This window comes from Labeo rohita, chromosome 4, assembly GCF_022985175.1.
Source record: "Labeo rohita strain BAU-BD-2019 chromosome 4, IGBB_LRoh.1.0, whole genome shotgun sequence".
Lineage (NCBI taxonomy): Eukaryota > Metazoa > Chordata > Actinopteri > Cypriniformes > Cyprinidae > Labeo > Labeo rohita.
The window spans coordinates 42,058,804-42,086,299 of NC_066872.1; the positions used below are offsets into that span (position 1 = coordinate 42,058,804).

The 27,496-nt window shown below is 34.4% G+C and overlaps 1 long non-coding RNA gene across 4 annotated transcripts in view; it reads left to right on the forward strand.

Moving 5' to 3' along the window:
• The window catches only part of LOC127163679 (uncharacterized), a 48,851-nt gene extending 21,837 nt beyond the window's left edge, over window positions 1-27,014 (forward strand). For 2 of the 4 annotated variants that reach the window (XR_007827522.1, XR_007827525.1), the window contains 6 exons: window positions 1,591-1,750; window positions 10,581-10,793; window positions 11,251-11,587; window positions 13,490-13,603; window positions 23,764-23,937; window positions 26,577-27,014. This is a non-coding gene — a long non-coding RNA (uncharacterized LOC127163679). Of the gene's footprint in view, window positions 1-1,590; window positions 1,751-10,580; window positions 10,794-11,250; window positions 11,588-13,489; window positions 13,604-23,763; window positions 23,938-24,129; window positions 24,167-24,246; window positions 24,282-26,576 lie in introns of all 4 variants that reach the window. The other 2 variants (XR_007827523.1, XR_007827524.1) reach the window with 2 other exon arrangements.
• Window positions 27,015-27,496: the final 482 nt, after the last annotated feature.

Here is a 27,496-nt window from a genome sequence, read left to right on the forward strand (position 1 = left end):
CATAAATATTTCATGTATCCCTTCAATTAATATGAGGTCATTAAAAAAAAGCATGAATAATAATGTTTAAATAGAGTAAATTTGGGTATATTGTGCTGCTTTTTGATAGTCATTCAGATGATTGGCTAAACGCTTTCTTAATTTAAAGTTTCTGTCACTTCTTGCAATTTTACAGTTATTCCTTCTAATATATGACAAACCCACACACAAAAATCTCATGCACATACAGTACCAGTCTAGAAATGCATATACTGAAATGTGAGGCACTATTAGTATTATGCATTGAATTTTGAGCTCACACATTAACCGTCAGTCACTCTTGCATTGTGATGCAGGTCCACGCTTCCCCTTAATCTAACTGAGAAATTAAACACTGTTTACTTTGGCTTAAAAACTAACTTAGTCATTTTTTGTTCCCATTCATTAGTGCTGGCAATTTCCTTGTGCAGATGAGAGTGAGAGAGGATTGATTAAATTGTGCATTAAAAATGAAAAGTGTGCGAAAAGAAGGTCACAGAATGACTTTACCCGCTCTGAAGGGCTTTACAACTTTGTACAGTAAGAAGATACGATTGTGTGCATATGCACGATCATATAAATCAAACGACTCTTGATTGATTTCTCCCATGATGAAAAATTGGAGTTATTGGACATCCATCATCATAATGTCTTTTCAGGTTTATTGGGTTAACAAAACTTAAATGAATCATACTGTATCTCTACATCTAGAGATGCACCAAGAAAGTCTCTACGGAATTAATCATATCTTTATCCTAAAGCACCAGATGTTACATAAGTGAAAAAAGCACTGGCATCTGTAGACAGACATGAGGAGGAAGCATCATGGGAATCTGGCAAATTTAGAAATCTCAGCTTTGCTTTTATCACATTTCTCCTGCTAGACCTGTCTAGAGTCGTCTCTCTAAGCACGTTAACGTGATAATCGCGCCGCACGTATGACTGATCTGTCTTTATGCGGGATGTCTCTCGGCAAGGCGATTCCCTCGAGTTCTTCGTGATATCGTGGCATTTGTCCAGTCTCCTTTCAGGAATGACCAATCATTTCCTGTTGTGACAGGCATTTAGATGAATGTGATCTTGTGCTTTGGTGATATGTCACCCCGCGCTAACGGAGTCACGGTAATTATTGCTCTCTGGGGAACGTGATGCATCATCAACGGGGCTCTTGATACGCTGTGAAGATGCATTTGGCATATAGAAAGCTGAGGTCAAGCCATTAAAAAATGGGGTAAAAAGCATAAAAAAGACAAGATCTTGCTGTACAGATGTTGCTTAGGAAGTCAATCTCGAGGTCACATGAGTAAAATTCAACATTTAATTAAAGAAAATGCAAAATGCATTTGTTTAAACCTTGGTTTTTCCTTCAGGATGACTGAAGATTGAAGGTTTGCTTTCAACTGTTATCTGAGTCATTGCATCAACGCTGTTTATCGTCCAGAATTGAATTTCAATAGTTTCATGCCTCTGGCAGCCACTAAACACATTGTGTTCAACACTAACCACATTTATCTTTGGCTGTGATCATGTGTTGTTTCTTTTAACTTGTGGTTTTGTTGTCCCGTTTTACAGGATGAATTCATCTGATGAAGGCATGTTACAACCTGTCCAAGCCGGTGTCCGGCTTCATTGAATAGCCCTGCCTTGGAACAGAATTTGCACTAGAAATGCAGCCTTTGACTTCAACAGAAAAAGAAAAGAGAATGGAGAGCCTCCTCCATTGTAAAAGCTAGTAAGTAAAAGTAAACATTTTATTTTTCTGTCCTAGCCGTGCACAGTTATACGCCTAGTTGCAATTTAGCATTGTATTTTTTTTTTAGATAGATAAAATGTTTTAATTAATGTTTAAAATGCTGTTAGAAATAAAAACTATGCAAATGCATATATTTGTATTTTGGAATATATAATATATTAAATAAGCAATTATATATAAAAATTATATCTTAAAAATAATATTATATAAAATGATACAATTGTATTAAAAAATAAATAAATCAACTTTGGGTATATTTTATTTGATGTATTAAATGCTGTAAGAAAAAATATGTAAATGCATAATTTAATTATATATATTTTTAATATATTTAATATATTACATTAGCATTTATATATAGAAATGATATCTTAAAAATATTTTAAAAATAAAAAAATAAATTTTGGATATAATATATTAAATTAGTAATTATATATAAAACTATATATAGTATATATGTGTATATTTTTAAATAAAAAATATAATAAGAAATTTGTGTGTGTGTGTGTTTTGGATATATATTAAAGGTAATTTATTTATTTGGATATTTATTTGATTGGTAAAATAAAATGCTATAATAAATAAATAAATTATGTAAATACATATATACATATATATTTCATTTGGAATATATAATATATTAAATTAGCAATTACATATAAAAATAACATTTAAAGTATATAAAAAAATACATTTTGGATATATTAAATTAGCTTTTTCATGCTATTTAATTAATTTTGGTTATATATTTAATTCATTAATAAATGAGCAATTATATGTGAAAATTCTATTTAAAAATTACATTAAAAATTGTGTATTTTTTATATCGCTTTTTAAGTTAAAAAATATAATTTTTATAAAATTTCTGTGTGTGTTTTTTAATTTGGGATATATATTTATATATGTGGATATTTGGATATTTATTTTATGTATAAAATGCTGTAATAAATAATGTAATAGCATATATACAGATATAATTAATTTTAAATTAGCAATTATATATAAAACTTATATATTACAGAATATCTAAAAAAATGTTTATAAAATGTATATTTTGGATATATTAAATTATGTTTTTTTTGTACTATTTAATTGATTTGGGTAATATAATAAATTAAATTAGTTATTATATATGAAAGTTAGATGTTAAATTTTTGATATATTAAATGAAATCAACTTTTATGTGATGTGTAAAATGCTGTAAGAAATAAATAAGAAATACAGCATGTCAATATATAAACAATCAAATTGCTAAACTAAGGCAAACTGGCCATCAACCTCTGAAATCACTCAAGAATACGAATAAAACGCTCTGGGCTGCCACTAATGCATTTTTCCTGTCTCATAAGACTAGTGTCGGCCAGCAGAGAGAGGCGAGTATTTAAGCTCAACGCTTTGAAAGCGACATCTCGGCTGAAAGAGTAGCTTTAGACGCTAAGCCCGTCCAGGAGGCCTCAGAGCACACTCTCTAAATCCCACCATTAACGTCCACGGATAAAGGTAACAATGATTCACGCTAAAGCCGATAGCATCAATCGGCAGCATTCGTCACCGGTGGCAGTTGGCCGTCAGCGCAGGTGATTCATTATGCTCAGCTTATTTTAATTAGCTTTCCTGCCACACAGCTAATTGGTCGCGGCTCGTAAGCAGAAAAGAGCCTGTGCCTCGAGGCGAGGTGTTAAGACGACTAGAGCGCTTATATCAAATCTGATTTAAGTAATAAGCATTTTCAAAAGGCCAGCTGGCCATCAGTGCCAGGTACATGTCATGTGACCTTTTTAAAAGGCGTACGCCGAAATGTTGCGGCGAGGCAACAAAGCGCGTGTTAGCGAACGGTTTCTGTCGCCTCTCTTCTTCTCTTCGGTGAATTCAGATGAGCTAGATTTTGCTTTTATTGTGAGAAGAAAGCAATATCAGATCAGAGGCTCCTGACAGCTTCAGGAAGGCAAGTTATTTGTGAGTATCTTATCAGCAGCTGTGGCAGCAGACGTATGGCGTGACTTTATCTGTGACAGAGGAAGGCATCACGCGCAAACACACACAAACAGGCGTGTGCAGACACATGACGGAGGAGGGTCTCGCACTCTTCAGACTACGGCGCTTCAAACGCGCCTGCACCTTCATACGCAGCACGTATCGTACCACTGATCTGTTTACTTGCAGGAGAACGAGGAAGGAGGGGAAAAGCTCAGATTTTAATTTTGAGCACAGTTGCTTCGTTACAAATAGCAGTTCGTTCAAGTTTACAAATGGCTCAAGGCTGTGCTCAAAACAATATACTAGAGCAATATTGGCTGTTATCATTTGATGTGTCACACACTTTATTGTCCAACATTGCATATAATAAAGGAGATGCATAGTGTATTACTCAGAGATTGCTTTTTCATAGCTGAGAAACATAATTTCTCATTTATGCTGCATTCAGTGTTATTTTAGTATTATGTATGTACTATTAGGTATTTATTTTTTAAATATGTTTTCAGTTTTCATTTCAAGTATTTTGTGTGTGTGTGTGTGTGTGTGTGTTTTTTCATTTGTTTTTAAATATTTCTGTATACATTTACCTTATTTTTAATTCTGTCTTTGTAATTTTAGTACTTGAAGTTATTTATTTATTTTTAATATAGTAATTTTTTAATTAAACTTACTACATTTATTTTATTTCAATTATAGCATTTTTAAATAGTTTTAGACTATTAGAATATTAACTTTGTCATCTATTATCATTTACTTATTAAATATTCATATATACTTATTTTTAATTCTGTATTTGTAATTTTAGCACTTTAACTTTATTATCTTTTATTGTTTATTTTTTTTTTTTTTTTATTACATTTATTAAATTTACTAATTTATTTTAGTTACTTGCCTTGCCAATTTTCATTTAAACTTTTTTTAAGTTTAAGTTTTTCATGTAATATTCTTAATTAATTATATTTCAAGTACAGATTTTATTAAAACATTAACTTTTGATGTTTATTATTATTTAGTTTTTGTTAAATTTTAAATTACATTTTATTTTTTATTTTATATTTTCTCTTTTCATTAAAGAAGTAATCTTTTTTTGTGTGTGTTTATGTATGTATTTATTTATTAAATTTACTGAATTGACTTTAGTTACTTAGCATAGCAATTGTTTAAATTATCATTTAAGCTTTTTTTGTTTAAGTTTTTCATGTAATATTCATAATTATTATTTTTTTAATTACAGAAATTGTTTATTAGTAGGTTATTAGTAGATTTCGGATTTAGTTGTTTTAGTACTTCAACTTAAACTAAATGAAAATAACATTTTTTTAATGTTTTTTTTATTTCAGTTAATGTTGATTTCATTTCAGTTAATGACATTTCCATGTTTTTAGTTTTAGTTAATGATAATAACCCTGGGTTCACCTAAAATTACTTGAAATGGTAATAAAAATAAATACAATTGTTGATATAGTATAATGACAGGTGTCAGGACAGTTCAAATGCTGCATTTCTATTTATGTAGTGTTGTGCTGAATAGAGCCGCTCACTGTCAAATCTCATTGGTCCAAAATCTCCCTCCACATAGGTGTTTATTATTAAACATCAAACATGTGAATTGGTTATGACTGTGTCCCGTCAGACCGACAAATTTAGTTTAGGAAGAAAAGTTTGAGTTCATGCTGAAATGTCTGATCTTGGCGTCTTGGCAGATCTGAGAATAGTTTAGGACATTGTTGAGATGTTTCTTGAAACTTCACAGGAGACGTACTTGAGTTTTTTTCCTCAGGAAAAAATCAGAGAAGCAGGAGACACAAGTCTCCAGTTGCTTTCCACTTAATGTCATTGTCTAGGAGAAACAATAGAGATATTAAAAAAGATCTCATTTTTGATTTTTCTTTCCTACGGGGTGGACACCTTAAATAGAATTTGACTAAGTGAATTTGCCCGAGACGCTTTTGCTCGAAGCGTTTTCAACAAAACTATCAGTGTGCTCTGAAATCGTATAGCCCTGGAAGCTCTACGGATATCACTTGCACCATTTATACTGCGGTACAAAACTGTGGGTGTCAGACTCGCCTTCAGCCTGTCTGCTGTCCCGGCCTACGTAGCTCCGAGAGATGGCAGGCGGAGTAAATTGAACTGATCTGTGTTGATTAAGGTTGAACTGAGGGCAGAAGAGAGCAGGGACGCGAAGGTCACCCCCTTTATCTATAATCACATCACAGCGGAGCTCTACTGGTGGATCAGCGTCTCATAATTACTCATTATTCATGAGTCGGTCAGAGAGAGAGATTCACATGATGTACTGGTCCCTTGCGATCCTGAAATGGCAGCTACAGGAGATGTTTAGTTAGAATAATGACATAAATGTTAATCCTGATGTTCAGACAAGTAATGAACCACCTGTGTTTGTTCCCGGCTGTTAAAACACGGCGAACTAAAATGCAGAGATTAAAGGTTAAAACACCCTTGCTCATCAAAACGTGTTGGCCTCTTTTCTATGCCTGCCGGATCACACGGTTTTAGGGGATCAATATCCAATCCTTTTTATTACGGATTAATCCTCGAATATCCCAGCTTCATTAAAACTATATCTGACAGTTGCTATGTTCACAATGCATTGCTACTGTATTGTGCAATAAAATACTTTGCATTCTGAGCTTAACCATAAAACAGTTGCATGCAATTCAGCGAGTGGCATCTCTAAAATAAATGCAAACTCTAGATGACGCACAAAGTTAAGCTACTTGGCACAAGCTGATCGGTTCATGTTGCATACGCAGCCAATAAGCTTGCTTTGCATTTAAATAGCTGGTTAGCATCCACTAGAGCAGTTCCTCTGAAACCCTCCACCTCCCCAGCTCCACCTGTGTAGATCTTCTGTGGGTTAATATATATGGTACTTATGTCTTAAATACATGCAATCCTTATCTAGTTGTGTAATATTGTGAACTCTTTGACTAACTGCTTTGTTCCTTTGGATAAAAGCATCACCCTCTTCTTGCATTTCTCCTCTTCTTATTGCTAGGAAAAGCATTGAAGACTTACATGGCTTCTCTTGTCGCCCTTTGACTAATTACAACCAAAAGCCGCACAATGTCGCACAACGTATCAGTATTTTACATGTGACCCTGGACTACAAAACCAGTCTTAAGTCGCTGGGGTATATTAGTGGCAATAGCCAAAAATGCATTGTCAAAATTATTGATTTTTCTTTTATGCCAAAAATCTACTGTAAATATATCAAAACTTAATTTTTGATTGGTAATATGCATTATTAAGAACTTAATTTGGACAACTTTAAAGGCACTTTTCTCAATATTTTGTTTTTTTTTTTTGCATCCTCAGATTCCATATATTCAAATAGTTGTATCTCGGTCCAGTATTATCCTATCCTAACAAACCACATATCAGTGAAAAGCTTTTTTATTCAGCTTTCATGTAATATATAAATATCAATTTCGAAAAATTGACCCTTATGACTGGTTTTGTGGTCCAGGGTCACATATTATATTAATATACACAACTATATTAAGTTGCGTTGTGGTAAAATAGCAACCGGTAGCACCAGTAGCACACTGAGTGCAACCATTTCACGTCATCGATATAATTGCACCCCTATAATCCAGAATATTTATAAAACAATGTGGATTTTTTAATATAACTTAAATATTTCATGTTTTCTACTACATATTTCAGTAAGTGACATAATTTATGTCATATTAAGCCATACAAGTCTTAATACCCGGGGTTCCCTTTAAACAGTCTCATTCAATGTTTTCTGTAACCCTCCACCTCCCCAGCTCCACCTGTCTAGTTTTGCTACAGGATTTGTTTATTGTCCATTCATGCATCTGAAGCACTATATTTTAAATGCTCACAATAGCGTCTGTTTATCTGCTGGCGTTAGCAGCAGCAAATATGTCTAGTCCCTCAAAACCAAATATATTAACATGCTATTTCGAGTATCGTCATTATTGAAATGATTTCAATGTTTAGATTTGTTTTGAAAGTGATAACCACTTATATTTTGCTTTGTTCATCATGGTGGTAGTCTGGAACATCATGAGGGTGAGTAAATAGAATTTTTATTTTGGGTAAACATTGTCATATCTGTCCTTGTAAATCTTTTTGTTGTACAGTACATTTTATAAAGGACATTGCTATTATATCATGCTTATCTTTTGATGTGAAGTATCATCTGAATGAGCTTTTAATGTGGAAATAACCCCAAGGACATTCTTGCTTGTGCAACCGATTGCATCAGTTTTTCCCACACTACGGTCCATTATTAGACACGATTATCACTGGAAAAGGGACAAACCAAAAGACCACAATTCAAAAAAAGAGTCCTATTTATCCTTTGATAAATCCTGTCCCTTTCAATCGGTAGTGTCTAGAGAACCAGAATAGATAGCAGTCAAATTCATCATCGCCTCATATCTCATATAGAGTTCTGCTGCAGTGCACACAGTTTATTACAATGCCTCATGAAGCTGTCTCCTCAAAGTGTTCAGAGAGAACGAAGCTCATTCAAATGGCTTTGATGCCGATCTGAAATTCAATTGCATCGTGTCAAAGAAGAGCCAAGTCCCAAGATGCCTGCCGCTTGAAGCGCCATCCCTCTCTTTTGTTTTTTTCTCCAACCATTTAAGTACTATTGTTAGCTGTTGGGAGCAAAAACAGTTTTCAGTCCTAAAAAAAAAAGGGAGGAGGTAATATGGAGGTTAACACAACATTGCACTTAGTTTAATGAAGAACAGACAGAGAAATGGTACATTGTGTCTCTGCTCCAGATTCGTGTTGCTCACCCACCTTAAGCGTAGCTCTTTTAGAGGAAGACAAGGAGCAGAAGATAAAGGTGACAGCTAAAGATATACATTGGCGTGATAAAAAAGTTAAGTCGTCTTCTTCTAAGACACATTTCCTTTGGCACCGTGGCCCCGGCTGTGGAGCCAAAGCAGTCATTATGGGTGAAAAACTGTCCCGGTTCAGGGCCCTGACTTTATTGGAATTGCTCGTAAGTGTCACTACGTCACACTTGTCCCCTGAGGTGTATTACTCCATGGTGAAATAAGTGCTGGGTGATAAAAGAAAATGCTCTATAAGACGTATCGATGCCAGAGGGAGCCCGCAAACGCCAAAACGGTACTGCACAGCTGTATGGACAATATATTGGCAGAAATAAAATTGGCTTTGAGCAAGTCGGTGGAACACAGGTTCTCTGATCAGATAATGTTTGAGCTTTATGAGCTTTACAGCCTAAACCGAGAACTTGAATACGAGACGGTTCAGTTAAATTAAAAAATACTGAATGATGTTAGGTTCGGTTAATCGTTCCAATGCAGACTGAAATTGGACTGAAATTGACCAATTTCTTTTTAGTGAATCAGCTATAATCAAGTAATCTGTGTAGTTTGGTTCCTCAAATTCTTATGAGCCGATTCTTTTTGGTGAATGTGATTTCACCAAGTACAACATGTTCATGGATCAACATCCTTGTTGATCCTGGAACAACATTTCAATCAACCAATCAGAATTAAGGAATAACTTTTCAGGAAATGTCAGTTTTAGGCTTATGATCAGAGTTAGATTTTTCTACCCCCTTTTTAATCAGCTATCATTTCCCTCTGATATTAGGAATAAATTATGGTCAGGGTTAGGTTTAGGGGTAAGGATTGGGTTAAGTCTATATTTTGGAGAGTAATGGTGATCCAGGATCAACAAAACATGTTGATCCAGGAACATGTCTTACTTAAATCACAGCGACCAATTCTTTTTGGTGAATCAACTACATACAGCGCAATCTGTGTAGTCTGATTCCCTGAATGAATCATTCTTATGAGCCGATTCTTTTTGCTGAATCAACTACATATAGCGTAATCTGTGTAGTCCGATTCCCCGAATGAATCATTCTTTTGAGCCGATTCTCTTTGCTGAATCAACTACATACAGCGCAATCTGTGTAGTCCGATTCCCCGAATGAATCATTCTTATGAGCCGATTCTTTTTGCTGAATCAACTACATACAGCGCAGTCTGTGTAGTCCGATTCCCCGAATGAATCATTTTTATGAGCCGATTCTTTTTGCTGAATCAACTACATACAGCGCAATCTGTGTAGTCCGATTCCCCGAATGAATCATTCTTATGAGCCGATTCTTTTTGCTGAATCAACTACATACAGCGCAATCTGTGTAGTCCGATTCCCGAATGAATCATTCTTATGAGCCGATTCTTTTTGCTGAATCAACTACATACAGCGCAATCTGTGTAGTCCGATTCCCCGAATGAATCATTCTTATGAGCCGATTCTTTTTGCTGAATCAACTACATACAGCGCAATCTGTGTAGTCCGATTCCCCGAATGAATCATTCTTATGAGCCGATTCTTTTTGGTGAATCAACTACATTCAGCGTAATCTGTTTAGTCCGATTCCCCGAATGAATCATTCTTTGCACATATTCTTTTTAGTTAAAAAACAGCATAACTAGTCTCATGCATAATTCTAATGAGTCGGTTCTTTTTTTAGTGAATCAAACATAATACAGCTTACAGTTTACTATGTTGAGGATTAAATCAGTGTAATTATTAACTGGTTGTTCATATGACAAATGAGACATAATGAGCTTTTCCAGTAGTAGGCTAATGCATTAGGTAATGTTAACAAATTGAACCGTATTGTAAAGTGTTAACATGACAACTAATTTTAGCATCCTGCTTTATGGGGGATTCTGTACTGTGAAATAGGAAGAGTCAGAATTTGTCCCATGAGTTTTGTGAACATGGAACTTTCTTGGCTGTAATAAAACAGTGTTTGGAGTTTCTCCTCTGACAGGTTGAAGCAGACAAATGAGGAGATTCGCAGCCCACCTGAAGCCCAGGAGAACGCCGCCCGAGCAGGCATGCCAGCGGAGGCCCCTGCTAATTATCAGGCCCCTCTTCATGACTGACATCTGCCTCCTACCCCTCTATTAGGACATCAGCAGCAGCTTGAAGAAAAAAAAAACAAGGAGAAACCACACAACAAGGAGGGCTTCCACTATGCTCTGTAAGCACAACATCGTGACTTTGTGAAGGTGGTATCTGTTTTTATTTTACACAATTAATGATGTATTTTAGTGCTTGAAGACTGTTGTGGGTTTATGGCGTGATAACTGAGGTCCATCTGATGACGGATGCAGTGTGTTTTATGATGAGAGGCTTTCTAATCATTAAGATCAATGCAGAAAGTAATTTATTCAGGGTCATAAGCTAATTGGAGCCAGTTTAACCCTTATGAATTTGCCAAATGTGCTTTCAGATGTGTATAATGAACTTGTATAATTAGAATGGGTAGCGTTATTGTGTTATTTTAAGAAATGCAAAGTCTTCTTAAAATGTTGATCAAAATATGAACTGAAATCCAAGTTCAGCTGCAATTATTCCAGCGTGGTGCCTAACAGGTGATTAAGTCTCTATTTTCTGGCCTCCTGGTGTGAGAAGTAATACTGATGTCGACTCCGGAGATTGTAGGCATGGTGATGGTTCGTCTGTCGAGCGGCTGCCCTTTGATGACCCTGTCCGTCTGAGGCATCTGCGGCTCACTGGAGCGTTTCTTGGCCGTCTCATGCTCTATCAGTCCCAATGACGGAACACAGCACCCGACTGGACCCGCATGGCCATAAGGGGTGCTGGAGTCAACCCGATCCGACAGCCTAGCTCACCCCTCTGGTCTGAGGGTCAACGCTGGGGTCATTCAGCACCTAGAGTCACCCTGGGTAATGCTGGATGCACTCATGATATTAAGACTCCATAGATGTCCTTTCGATTGGCAGTGCACACTAGGACAGGTTCAATCAAAAGGTAATGCAAAATATCCTTTGAGAACCAAAAAAGTGGTGCATACTATTTTAGCCCTAAAAATGAACAGCAGTACATGCTAATTGCATTATTGCATAATTATTGCATACGCTAATTGCATAATTGCATTCTTGCAGTATGCATTCAAGTGTGCATTCTTGTAGTACTTAAAAATATTGTGTATTTACTAAAAGAATGCAAGCTATTTGTAGTGCCAAGTAAATAGCAGTCCATACTAGTACATACTAAATAGTAATGTTAGTACATTATAAATAATGGTTGTAGCACAAACTAAATAGCAGTACATATTAATTGTTGTGCATTCTTAAAAGTAGAATATACAGTACTATATGCATACTGTACTTGGTAGTTGTAGTATTTAGAAGTACTGTGTATTTACTGAACTAATGCAAGCTCTTTGTATTGCTAACTTAATAGCAGCCTATACTAGTACGTACTAAATAATATTTGTGCATACTGTTTGTAGTCCATATTTGAAAATAATACTACTAGTAACATACATACCAGAAAGTACCACTCTAGTTGTGTTCTTTGAAAACCAAATAAGTAGTGCATACTATTTGTGGTGCAAATTAAATAACAGTACATGCTAATTGTTGTGCATTCTTGAGAGTAGAATATACAGTACTAGTTATATACATACTGTACTTGGTAGTAGTACACTAGTTGTAGTAATTAGAAATAATGTGCATTTATCAAAGTAAGGCAAACTCTCTGTTGTGTTAACTAAATAGCAGTCCATACTAGTGCGTACTAAATAATATTTGTGCATACTGTTTGTTTTCTATAGTTGAAAATACTAGTACTAGTACTAGTTACATATACATACTAGAAAGTAGCACTCTTTGAAAACCATATTAGTAGTGTATACTGTTTGTGGTGCAAATTAAATAGCAGTACATGCTAATTGTTGTGCATTCTTGAACGTACAATATACTGTACTAGTTATATACAAACTGTAGTTGGTAGTAGTACACTAGTTGTAGTACTTAGAAGTAATGTGTATTTACAAAAGTAATGTGAGCTCTTTGTAGTGCTAACTAAATAGTAGTCCATACTAGTACGTACTAACAGTAGTTGTGCATACTGTTTGTAGTCCATATTTGAAAACAGTACTAATACTAGTTACGTACATACTAGAAAGTAGCACTCTAGTCGTATCCTTTGAAAACCAAATAAGTAGTGCATTTATACTATTTATACTATTCATACTAATACTGTATATTCTACTTTCAAGAATGCACAACATTTAACATGCATTGCTATTTAGTTTGCACCTCAAATAGTATGCACTACTACTTAACGTTTTCAAAAAATACTACAGGTTTTCACAGGATGAAAGTAGAGTGCTAATTCCAGTATGTACTGTACGCATTACTTTAGCAAATACACATTACTTCTAAGTACCTCAGCTAGTGTGCTACTCCCAAGTATGTACAGTATATAACTAGTACTGTATATTCTACTTTTAAGAATGCACAACACTTAGCATGCACTGCCATCTAGTTTGTGCTACATTTAGAATGTTTAGAATATTTAGAACATATTTAGAATGTTTAGAACATTTAGAATATTTCGAAAGTTTTAAAAATCTCTAATACCCTTGAAACCCAAAAACATAGTACATACTATTTGTAGTGCAAACTAAATAGCAAGTACATAGCAAACAATGTTTATACAATATTTTATATTTGATTTTCAGTTAACATTTATTTTATTTTACGTAACATTTTTGTGGTTTTATAGTACATGCTACATACTGTAGATTGTAGTGCATACTACTAGGAAGCAAGCAAAGATACTAAATTATGCATTCAGAATAGTGTATGCAGTATATCGATATTCTACTAAAGGTGAGAATGTATGTGTGTTTTTTTTTTAAAGCTCCTAAATGGTTTGCAGTGCAGGGAACGGGAGTCACTGTGCCCTCGGCTCCTGCTGAAGACAGCTATCAGACACAACAGGGTGATGCTGCCTTCAGTTGCCATGGAAATCCAAGTTAGTAGACCACATGCAACAAGGTTCAGTGGCTCAAAAAATCTCAAATGAACTGATGGAACAGTCTGCACGCAATTAATTCCCGCACTGCTTTCAACTGTTTGCTTTGTAAATGAATGCCTTCTATCTGAGTTCAGCTCCCTGTAGTTTACTATACACTTTTCTAAATTATCATTCTTGAGGCATGCGGCTGTCTTTCATGTCACTGTACAGTTGCTGAATCTAGGTTGCATACAGATGTTATTTTCATTGCTAATCACTGTTATTTTTAAACTGAGGTGTCAGTGTTCAGCGGATGAGCTGGTGTGTGGATGCCGAAACTACACTTTCTATCTCCATAGTCATGCATTCTTACAATATTAAACATTTTGCCCAGTAAACATATAAATCATAATTTCTTTATACTACAGCATGCGACTATTTGACGTCACAGCTCAGGATAGTTGCTAGTGAAGAGCTTAGGATGAGATTGAGATAAATGGGAATGTTATAGTGTAGATTTCTCCAGGTTTTATTATGGATGTTGTTGTTCTCAGTGCACTGTTGTGCAACGATGTTAAACTCTGACCCCTAGTGGTGGACTGTGATACAGGGGTTACTGTTTGAGAAGCTTCAAACGAACACAAGAGGGATGATTCACTTTGACTGCTGTAGAGTGTTATGAATGTAAACAGTTGGGATTGAACAGTTTGTGATCTGTAAGATAGCTAAATGTTCAAAAAGACAAACCTTGAGACTATATTGCCTTTGGTAGCCATTTGATTTTTTTGTTGTGTCTTCACTTCGTGCAATATTTTTGCAAGGTGTGGTCAGGCACTAATTAGAGTGACCAAATGCTATTGTGAACAGATTTTAGAAATGTGAATTGAGGAGATTTCCTATTCAGTGGTCAAAATGTTATTGAAATATCAGTTGTTCCTACCTATAAATAAATAAATAAATACACTTTTGTATGGGCGCCCATTTCCGCACTGAATAAAAAATTTAAAATAGGTGATTGTGACTTTTTATCTCACAATTTTGACTTATAATGTATATAAACTTGTGAGGTATAAAGTCAGAACTTACTTTTTTCTCAGAATTGCGTGATGTAAACTCACAATTCAGACTTTTTTCCCAAAATTGTGAGATGTAAACTCAAAATTGCGAGTTATAAAGTCCAGTTTTGATGGGGAAAAAAGACGTTTTCAAAATTGTGAGTTTATATCTCGCTTGCAATTGCATGTTATAAAGTCAAAATTGCGAGATTTAAACTCGTAATTCTGAGAAAAGTCAGAATTGTGAGATAAAAAGTCGCAATTACCTTTTTTTTAAATGTTTTATTCATTGGCGGAAACAGGCTTCCGTATTTTTTTCCATAGTTTTTGTTAAATAATAATAAATTAATTATTATTATTATCATTTTTATTTAGTTTCAATTTAATTATTTGACAGATTAATTTGTTAAATAATAATAATAATAATAACAATACTATATTATTAATTACTACTACACTTTTATTATAATTAATATTTTTATGCTGTTTGTGGAATGACCTTAGTTTTAATGCAGTTCACCAAAAATGACACTGAAAAATATTAAATATTAAACATTGCAAGTAGCACACAGATCAAAACAGTATTACATTAATTATAAAAAATAAGACATGACAAAAAACATTGCAAAAATATTATACAATAACTGCATCTAACAAATATTTTAACATTGTCTAATTGTATTTAATATTTTCAATTTCAGTTTCATATACTGTAAAAAATTGTTATGCGAAGTCATGTTTTTTTTTCATAACTTTAACTCATCACAAATTCAACTTTTAAGTTAGATGAGATTCAACTCAATTTTTAAGAAGAAAAAATATATATAATTTATCATTTTTTATTCATATAATTATTTATAATTATTAATATAATTGTTATATAAATATTATTATTTTTTAAAATATATTTATATTACATGTACAGCCAATCTGATTATACTTAATTTAAGGCAACATCTGAACTTAAGTTTTTAAGTTGAAAGAGATGGACTTTTCTTTTTATTTTTTACAAAGTATCAACTTTTTACTTTGCTTTTGGAAATGGATCTTTATTATCCCTAATTATTATTTATTATTTTGAATTTTGTAATTTATTATTTTATTATTTGAATTGTATTATTATTTACATCATTATTTATTTTCTATCATTTTAAATATACACTAATATTACTAGTATTGTTTGTCAATGAGCATTGGTTTGAGGGGAATAAAAGACCATATTTCATTACACTACTACATTTTTCATAGTCGAAATTCTCATTTTAGAAATCAAGTCACTTTATTGTCAGCCTTCAGTGCTTGAAGTTTAACACTCCCACTGATAATAAAAAGCCGTGTGCTTGAAGTGTTGCAGGTGTATCACAAGGGAAAAATAAATTTCCTTTCATCTATCCACATTTTTCTCAAAGCTACCATCCACAGCAGCACTGGATCGAGGGCAGATGTTTCTCTCAATAGCTCACATCCCTTTAGCATAATGATCAAGTGCAGCTCCAGTTAAATATTTGATAGTCGGGCCCAGTGCGTATATATGTGTGTGTTTGATGTTTGTTTGGTCCTGTCACACTGGGGCTGTTTGAGGTCAGATAAACGCTGTTCCTGATTCCACAGGAGGGAAAACACAACCCCGGATGCTCCTCACGATAGGCCAAGAGATTGTTTGAAAAAGCCCCGCTTCAGATAAACACCCTGAATATGAGTTACCGAAAAAAGAGCATGTCAAAACACAGCAACAAGTTCTCGCTTCTGTCTCCTATCAAGAAAAACATGTTCTCTCTGCCCCGGGAACGGGCGCTCTCATCCGTGTTAAACAGTCGACTCCCCCCTGAGAGCTGGGGCGAAGACAGAAAGCGAGCGAGTGTCCCGAAGGCTAACCGCTCGCTCACGTCCCGCAGAGAGCGACGACGCCATCCGCGACTGCTGGAGCTTTCTCTGATCACTCGAGCGTAATGCAATGGATCTCGCTAAGCGTAACCCGTTTTCTGCAGCGCTGCTGAGCTAAATGATACCGCTGGGTGGCATTTCCTTGCTCGAACGCTCACCTCGGGTGTTTGATATGCATGTAGACTCACTGGTGCTGTTCGGGTGTTTCACCCACTACAGTCTGTTTAGGATTTTGCTAGTGATTTGTAACGCCACACGCGTTAAAAGTGGATTTATCAAGACCTCCTGCATGGTGGGAGATCACTGACATTTTAGCTGTAGTACTTAGACTAAATAGGAGTCAATGCTGGTACAGTACATTCTAAATAGTAATACATTAAAGTGTCTAAATAGTGCATAATCGTTGTAGTCAGTAGCTACATACTGTACATACTAGAAAATATAAGTTGATAAACCAACTTAAAAATGCTACACTTTAAAATGTAGTGCATGCCACATGTAGCACACACTAAATAGCAGTTATACTATTTATAGAACCGGTTTCATTCAGATACTATTATAGTTTTTATTAATATTATGAGTTAATTTTAATTGTTAGATTTTGTTTTCATTTTAATTGTAAGTAATTTTGTTGTTTTTGTTATTTTTTTATATTTCTATATAGTTTTTGTTCATTTTAATTTTTGTTTGTCATTATTTAGTCATATTTAGAACCGTTTTTCAATCATTGAGATACTATTATAAGTGTTACTGATGTTTGGAATTTTTACGTTTTTATTTTTAGATTTTGTTTTAATTTTGAATTTAAAATTTTTAGATCCTTTTTATAATTATTCAAATATTATTATAGTTTTTATTAATGTTTTGAAGCTGTTTTTATTTTTAGATTTTGTTTTGTTTATTCATTTTGTTGTGTGTTCTTGTAATTTTTTTTATATTTCTGTTTAATTTTTATTTTTGTTTGTCATTTTTAGAACCTTTTTATGATTATTCAACTATTATTATAGTATTTATTGATGTTTTGCATTTGTTTTTATTTTTAGATTTTGTTTGGTTATAAATTTAAAGTTTTAGTCATTTTGTTGTGTTTTTGCATTTTGTAATTTTTCTTTTTTTTTCGTTTTAGTCTCTTTTCTGTCATTTTTAGTTCATTTTTATTTTCGTTTCAGTCTGTAAGTATAAACTAAGTAAAAATGAGAGATGTTGCTTTGGCAATCAACTAAAATAAAATAAGTTTAGAGTTTATTATATTTCAGTATCTGTGTTGTTTTAGTATAGTTCAGATATTATTCAGCTATTATAATTTTTATTAGTATTTGTTTGTATATTTTTTTATTTAAAATTTTTACTTTAATTTTGGTTTTAGTTTTGTATTTTTGTTTTGAGTTTTTGTCTTTTTTTATTTCTTGAAGTAGTATTTTGTTCTAAAATGCACTCCATTAATATATGTTTTACTTACAACTTTGAAAAAAAAAAAACTTTTTATACCGTATAGATAGCACTGTGTGGCATTTCCTTGGCTGAAGACCAGCCTTGGGTGTTTATTATGCAAGCCTATGGACTTGCTGCCGCTGTTGGGGTGTTTCACCCGCTATGATTTACAGCCTGTTCAGGATTTTGCAAGCGATTTGTAACGGCGCATGCATTAGAAGTGGATTTATCAAGACCTCCTGCATACTGACATTTTGGAGCATGAAAACCCTGGCGTCCCATCCACGTCTAAACCCGCTCGCTTACAAGTGATTAGCGACTTCATTACCCATGAGCCACTCCGTCACTCTGGCTAGGCCTGTTTTCGGCAAGTGGATGCCGGCGGTGATGGACGGGGAGTGACGTCAGGCTCGCTGCTAATGGGGTGGGCATTTGAGAGCAATTTTCCCGATCTGCGTAGGGTCACTTGGGAATTGCTTAATGGGAAATCGTTATGCAAATCCAATGTAATTAAAACGGGAACCACATGACTCAGAACCTAGAGAGAGTGTGTGTGTGTGTGTGTGTGTGTGTTTCGTGGGTGTTAATTTACATCATTAAGCAGGCAAATTAGCACTAGCCGGAATGAGCAGCTGATTATTTTAGGTTCATGTCTGATAATATGTTGGTGGGGGGTAAAAAAGGCCATAACAATTCCAGAACGTTCAAGCTGAACATTATTCGTGAAATATACTTGGCAGTGAAAGGGCCCTTATTTTGGAGTCACTTAAAAGGGAATTATTTCATGCATTAATGATAGTTTGGATGGGTTATTATGCTGTTGGTTAAGAAGCCGCGCACAAAATTATCATAATGAGGGGGGCAATCCCACAGTGGGCTTGTATTGACATTATTACACAAACCAAGAGTAAGAAATCACTTTAATGCGCCGTAATAACATTTCCTGGAGCACAATATTGTTTCTGCTGCAGATCTGTTCGGTGCTGAGGTTTTCTGTTGTTTCGTAAATGAAAAACACGACGGCTTTCACGCTCATCCAGGAACATGCATATAAGAGCTGATAAATTATTGTCAACAGATCTCGGATTTGTATATTCTCATAGGAAAGAAACATCGCAAATAAGATCTTCTAATTGTTTCTTCCTGACAGCAGTGAGATGGAGAGCAAATGCACTTTTGTTTTCTTGAGGAAAGTTAGATTTGTTTTGCATTTGTCTCCAGGAGAGATCTTAATGATAAATACAACCATTCAGAAAGTTTAGAATTGCTAAGACTATTTACTATTTATGACAGACGTCTTAAATGCACACCAAAGCTGCTTTATCTGATAAAAAAATGAAATATTTTTACAATTTAAAATAACTGTTTTATATTTGAATATATTTTAAAATGCAATTTATTCTTGTGATGCAAAGCTGAATTTTCAGTACTGTCACATAATCCTTTGGATATCATTCTAATATGCTGATTTGCTGCTCAAGAAACGTTTATTATTATCAGTGTTAAAAGCAGCTTTGCACTCCATAAAGTTTGTCACATTTGAATAATTTAATGCATCCTTGCTGAATAAAAGTATTAATTTCTTTCAAAAACACAAAAACACATATAGAAACTCAGTGTAAGTCTTCTGGGGCTGTATTACAGAAACATGCTGGCTCAGAATCCGATATTATCTCTTTAGTAACCAAAGCTAATTTTGCTTTGGAAGTAAAACTTTTTCACATCTTAACTTGCAAATGAAGTTAAGAAGTTTCTGTCATACAGCCAGGGTCTGAGTCATGCAGTTTTCCTCTGGGTTTGTTTAGAAGAATATTCAGTATATAAAACAGAAGAACTGATAAACAAATTACTGTAAATGTGTGCATTTCTAGCAAGAACTCAGAACACTGTATAAGGGCCTAGAAATTCCATAACAAACCTCCAGACTATTTTAACAACCACCCAGCTGCTACAACTACAATTTAGCCACTACCTGTCTAGCAATTCTGTAGCAACCACTAAAGCCCTGGTTTTGAAATGCATTTTCGTTGATCTAATCACAAGTAGACTACACTAAATAGTTGAAATAGTGGAAAATGCATTCGACCGGATTGCTTTCACAGTGCAGATTCTCATGTGGTTAAATGCATTCAAACAGCCACTAAAGACTGCCTCCTCACTGCCTACTCACCTAATGCGTAAACATTACGGGATGTGTTGTTGAAGCGTGCTAGCCAGATGGGATTTAAACTTTGCCGTAAGTTTGGTTTGAAGCCAAAAAAACATAAAAAGCACAATGATCTCTTACCAGTCCTGATTCGAACACAAACCCACAGCGTTCAGCATAGAGCTATCAGATCGGAAACGGAAGCTGCTGCCATTGTCATTTTCCATTGTCTCCTTTAGTGGTGGACAATAGAGACAGATTAAAACACCAGGTGTAAATGGGAATGATCTAAAAGGGTTGCCCCTATTTTCTTAATGAGTCATGGGTGTGTTTTGGGCATAACGTGCATTAAACCAATCAGAGTCTCATCTCCCATTCCCTTAAAGAGCCAGCTGCGCTTGTGGATTCACTATTTAGATGTCGGAATTTGCTAGAAAAAAGACTGAATGCTTCTCCAGAGAGCAGGGCCGGCGCAAAGAGGGGGTATTCACGGGCCAAGACCACTCAGATGAGTTACTGTGCACCCCCTTTCCATCCTCTCCCCTCCTTACTGAACGTGATCGTTTTGGAAAGTGAAAGTGAAACCGAAAAAACAGCTCCCATAAGAAAGCAATTGACTATCCATTATAGTAATAATCTTTTACATTGTAAGCCTTTCATTTTTAATATTTGGCATGTTTGTGTGCTGATGCGTGTCCCTGTATGTGTAATAGGCAGAGTAACCTGGCTATAGGCGCATATTAGTAACATGCTTTTTAAAGGGGTCCTATTGTGCTCTTTTTTGTCTTGATTTTGTTTTGGGGTGTACTAGAACATGCTTTCATGCTTGGTGGTTCGAAAAACACATTATTTTTAACATAATTTACATTATTACAATACATTTCTCCCAGCATGGCACATAAGGCACATTAGTTTCCAGGTTTAATGAAGGCCCGCCTTCCGAAAAACGAAATGTGTTGTGATTGGTTAACTCTCCCACTGCGTTGCGATTGGCGAACAGCTTAGACGGTGTTTCAGTATTGCCACGCCCATTGCCGAAAAAACAAGTTCTGTGTAAAACTGTTAGTGCACAGTAGATTAAAGTGATTCTTATGTTTTAAATATGGATATTTTTCATACAAAAACGCATCGATTCGCTAAAGGGGTCCTTTATTAACCCCCCGGAGCCATGTGAGGCACTTTTTATTATGGATGGATGCATATTATTGGACTTGTTTTGGACTGATGAGGAGAAACACCCGTCTATGCCATTCTAAAGCTTGGGAGTGCCAGGATAAATTTTAATATAACTCCGATTGCATTCGTCTAAAAGAAGGAAGTCATATACACCTAGAATGCATGGAGGGTGGGTAAATAATATGCTACAGTAGTGTTGGGTCCTGTCGTCAGGCTGCGAGATCGCCAATACATGATATTATCGTGCTAATGTATTTAATTATTTACATACTTAGTTTCATTGCCTGAAAAAAGCTCCAGCATAAGGCTAAAAGAAGCCGGACATTATCAAAGAACATCATCACTGATTAGCCTAGCCTATTACAGTGCAAGTTTATGCATTTTAAAAAGCACTCGCATTATAAATGAAGCTATCTACACTGTATGATTAATAAATCTCTTACCACATACTGCACACGTCTGCGGCGCGTTACGGCTTCGACGCGGCAATCAGAGTAGATCACGGCTTTGGCATGTGTTTCAAGCCCCTGTACTCCACACGTCTGCGGTGCGTTACAGCTCTGAAGCAGCCTCTCTAGTCAATGCTTGTGTTTATACCCGCCGCGCTGCGGCTCGTTGAAGCGGTTCTCGCGCTGCATCGCTAAAGTTAGGCTAATCCCCCACCTCGTCCCTACCCTCCCTCCAACAATTAGAATTTCCGTGGGCGGGATTTAAATTAATGATATTCTAATGGACCGCGTTGTGACATCATTGCATGTGGAAAACAAACATTGTAGTCCAAAAGAGCCGTCCGTTGTAGTTCTTGAAAAAGGGATTTTTTTTTAAAACAAAATATCTCCTTTTGGAGTGGACTCTGAGATTTGTAACTTTGTAGATCTTTTTTATGCCCAAAGATACACACCACATACTGACTAAAGTTCAAAAAGTGAAAAAGCATAATAGCACCTCTTTAAATAACAAAAAAAAAAAATTGACTTTAGACCAGGTTTCAGCTGGTCAATGGCACAGTCTATTTCAGTTGCCTCAAAATAGCAGTGTGCCAACAATGCAACTGAACACACCTCGGCGCACAAATGGGCCCAAATGCATTTATTATTTAAACAACGTGGCACAGGACGTGAAAATGATAACTACGTCGGGCTGAAACTAACAATAAACACTTGTGTCGCGTCTGGCACCACATTACATCCCATATATCAGAAGTTTAAACTGATATGGCTTTAAAACACATGATTTCAGAGCGATAGACATGATATTTAAAACCAAACAGATATTTTTTAGCAGAGTATCTGAGCTATGAACTGTAAAGGCACAGCTCTATTCTGGGAAAGGGGGCGGGGAGCAGCAGCTCATTTGCATTTAAAGAAAAATGCATGAAAACGGCGTTTCTGCTTCCACTCAAAATAGGCATTTTCACAATTATATAATGGATGATCTGTGGGGTATTTAGAGATGAAACTTCACAGACACATCCTGGGGACACCTGAGACTTCTTGTGAAAAAGTGCCATAATAGGTCTCTTTTAAAAATGCTGGTGGGGAAAGAGTTAATACAGGTGTAAAGAGGGCCTCAGAACACCTATATCCCTACTACATCAGGCCTACATAACTTTCAAACTAACCTTGAAATGTCCAGGCTTTGACATGCCAACATTTAAACTTTATCTCGTTTTCAGGATTGTTATCTCAGCTCTTGCACTGTTAAAACCCTTAATCTTTCAGTGACCAGCTTAGGTCATTACCCTGTATTATACTCGAGAGTTTCAGATCTAGGTACGTGTTATCAGTGATGACAGTGAAGAGCATGATAGCGTTGAGTAAAAACTAGTCCTCCTAAAAATAAACGCGATCAGAGGCGCGTGCAGCAGCGCACATGTATTCACTACACCGCAGACACAAGAGCATGAGCGATGCGTCATGGGACGCTTGTGTTTGCTCCGTCTCTCAGTGCCTGTCGACAGCTGCCGCTTTCATACTCCAGATTCCACAAAAGGTGCATGTCCTTCCACCGTCCCCTCTTTATGTGCGCAAAAGCCGAACTGGATTGCCACCTAGTCCATCAGTGCATAATGGGGTCATGCATTGATTGATCTGAGGCTTTTAGCCCAAAAGTTGCACTCTCGACCCTGCTATGAAGATAAATGTTCTCTGCCTTTTTCTCCCTGTTTTTATGACTTAAATGCTATGATCCATTTTCACGTTCTTCCCAGCAGTCTCGAGGTGATATTCACCTGTAATTAATGCCACGCTCGAATACTCTCATTTGAAATTCAGTCCTCCGAGCATTGGCGAATTATAGCGTGAGACTATAAAATGCTCAATTAAACAGTTATATGCGTTTATATCTGACCGTAGGACACCGGAGCCTTTGTTGTCTTTGGGGTGGCCGTGGGAATCTTAATCACTTGAATATATGAATTATAATTCAAAACCTATAGCACTTTCTGTGCTAAAACAGCCATTAATGCTGTGTTTGTCCAATTCCAGAACGACGGTGTGCCAAAAGCTGGCATTCATGGGAGGCGCTGCGCTCTGAGTTATTTTGGTTGGCCATTCACATGTGAGAGGTGAGGCACGGATCAATCATTAAAAATCATACTACGCCGTGTCTCTCTCTGTACCATCACTCCTCTTTTCACGCTCCGGGTCTCCTCTTCAAAGGTAAGAGCCCTGTATCGATGCTTTTTTTTTTTTTTATCATGTCTAACAGTCTGCCGTGAAAATCAAAGGTCCACTTCAGAGGTCTTTTAAGTTAGAGAGGAGAGAGCGCTTCAAGAGTCTTTTGATTTGAGCAAATGGAAGGGTTGTTCACTTCCCCTGCTTGAGTTTTTGTTTGTTTTCACATGTTTTCAGGATGATTAGTGACAATAATAGTACGGGATATCGTGAGGTGAGTGACGGGCGTCTTTGGTGATGACTGGAATGACATTCTGGATGGACCTTGTTGGTTGTAACTATATATCGTTTCAGATGCTGCCAGTGTATCGTCTGTCAGAAATGGCCAGGTGTTGTGGCTTTACACCATCACAAACTTGCATATTGACTTGTTAGGCAAAATGTAAATTTATTTATGCATTTATTTATTTTTTAAAAATGTAATTAATTTATTTTAATGCAAAACATGTTGTCAGGGATGTCTAAATAAAAAGTATTTGTTAAATAATTTATTAAATGTATTTATTTATTTAGCAAATGTACTTAAAATTTGTTTATTTAAAAATGGATCTAATGTGTTTATTTATAATTAATTTATTTATAATTGTGCATATATATTTTCAGGGGTGCCTATATAAAAAGTGAAACTAGTTAATTAAAATTTAAGTCATTAAAAAAAAAAATTTAATTAAAATGTGACTGATAAGACTGGCCATGGTGGTGGATAATTACATTTATTTACTTATTTGAGGGTTCTTTATTAAATAAATAAATATATAAATAAAAATATTGTTAGACAAAATGTAAATTTATGTATGCATTTATTTATTTAAAAATGTATGTAATTTATTTATTTATAATTGTGCGTATTTTCAGGGGTGCCTATATAAAAAGTAAAACTAAAAATTATGAATATTAAATAATAAATTATTCATTAAAATTAAAATGTGACTGATAAGACAAAATGTGATATACAATATAAAAATATAAATACAAATACTGTTAGGCAAAAATTTATGTATACATTAATGTATTTAAAAATGTACTTAAAATGTATTTATTTACATTTCATTTTATTTTCTAATTTATTTATATATAATTATTTAATTATAATTGTGCATATATATTTTCAGGGGTGCCTGTATAAAAAGCAAAACTAGTTAATAAAAATGTATTATTGATTGTAAATTATAAATTAAATAATAAATTAATTAAAATGTGACTGATAAGACTGGTCATAGTGGTGTCTAATTACACATATTTACTTATTTGAGGGATCTTTATATATATTTATGTATGCATTTATTTATTTAAAAATGTACATTAAATGTATTTATTTAACATTTATTTATTTAAAAATGGATCTTATTTATTTATATACAACTTATTCGTTTATAATAAATTATAAATAATATATAAGTAAAAATTATATATTTTAAGAGGTTAATTTTATTTAAATATAAATTAAATGATGAATTAAATGTTCAAATTAAAATATGACTGATAAGACGGGCCATAGTGGTAGCTAGTTACACTTGTTTACTTTTTTAAGGGGTCTTTGTTAAAAATAAATTAAAAAAAATATTGTTAGGCAAAATGTAAATTTATGTATGTATTTATTTATTTCCAATTGTTTAATTTATTTTACTTTATTTCACATTGTAATGGACTTGGTCTGAAAATTAATTTTAAGTAAAAATACAGGAAAATAATTTGACTTGAAAATATGACTTTTTTCCCCTTGGAAATGCAATGCTAAAGTACTGTTTACTCCTGTGTATTGTCATAAGTCTTGAAGAATGTCAAACATGAATGTCAGGGCAATGACTCCACTGTTTCTTGCCAAAGTTATGCCAGTTATATCAAGGACATTAACATTAGCAGGACCAATGTCAACAAGCTGTTGAGTGTTTGTCATTTACTACCAATACTGCAAGTACTGTTATTTAGTTGTCATGCATCTGAGTCATTCAATGCATTTTGTAAGTGGGTAAAGTTGCACCACATTTATCCTCATTAGATGACATTGTGGCATCAGTATTTCCCATCACAGGGTTGAATTCACACTAAAACAGTGTCTACACTTCCTGTGCACACGCCTTCCATTTCTAAATTCATCCCTCAACACCATTTCCCCAGAAGAACCCCATTAACCCCCTGCTCACAGCGTTCAATGAGACAGTCAAGGTCAGTGTTTTCTCCACAGGGCCAAAATGTCAAGACCCCGATTTCTTTGAACCACAAGCCGTAATGAATGTATCTTTGAAGATGCTGAGAAAAAATGGCTGATGCACACAGAGGGATGGTTTGTTATATTGGCGGAGTAAAGGTCACGGTTCTTCCGTGTTTGAGTCGCGCCGATGCCCGGTATTGAAGCTGAACCCAATGTCCGGTAACCCTGAATGCCCGGTGCCGTTTACCGTCTGCATATTGGAATTGCATTAGTGGATCTGTGGCTTTTGATGTCAGAGGATGGCAGGTTTATTTAATGCGTTTAAAAGCGCTTTTTTAGGAGCGACCCTTGACAGTGGCGTCACTCTTAATCCGTGACAGTTGTTTGGCATTTGACTAGTGATGCCTGACGTGTGCAGATATGAATGATGAAGTGCTGAGTAGTGACCACAATTATTTTGGCTCTCTTTCAGGTCACATAGTGGATTGCAGTCATGTCTGAGGGGTAAGTGTTATCTTTATTAGACTGTTGACCCTGTCAATGTCATACTTATCCAAAATGGCTTATTTACACCAGGTTATGATTATAAACTGTGAGTCAGAGTTAAAAGTAAAACTGACACCAAATGGAAAACTGAAAAATTAAAATCATAAAAGGTCGGTACTTATAGTGAAATAAACATGATCTGAAATAAAAACTTTTCAACATTTCTAATTTTAATTTAGTTTAATAACTAAAAAAATACTAACAATACTAACAAAAATACGCAAACAACATTACTAACATTTTAACTGAAATAAAAATAGAAAAATAAAAAATGTAAAATGATAAAATTTAAAAATAAAGTTTTATATATATGGACATAAAATAAAATAATAAAAATGACAAAAATACTAACAAAATACTACAAAACAAAATTACTAAAATTTTAAGTATATATTTAAATAATATATTTAAAAATTACATATAAATATGTATATTATATTAAATATAATATATATTTAAAAAAAATATCAATTTTCAAATATCAAATATCATTTCAAAATATTTATAAAATTCATAAATGTTTAAAAAAAACTAAAACTAAAAAAAAAATTATACAGACATAAAATAAAAACTAAAAAGCACAACTTACTAACATTTTAACTAAAATGAAACTGGAAAATAGAAAAATAAAACAATTATAATTTAAAATTTGAAAATTTAAAAATAAAGATACTATAAATATAAAAATAATAAATAAGAACTTTAATTTAATTATATATAATAAAAAATATAAAAATACATATAAATATGTATATTATATTAAATATAAAATATATTTTAATTAAAAAAGATTCAAAATATTAATTAATACTATAATAGTATCTAAAATACAAAAATACTAACAAA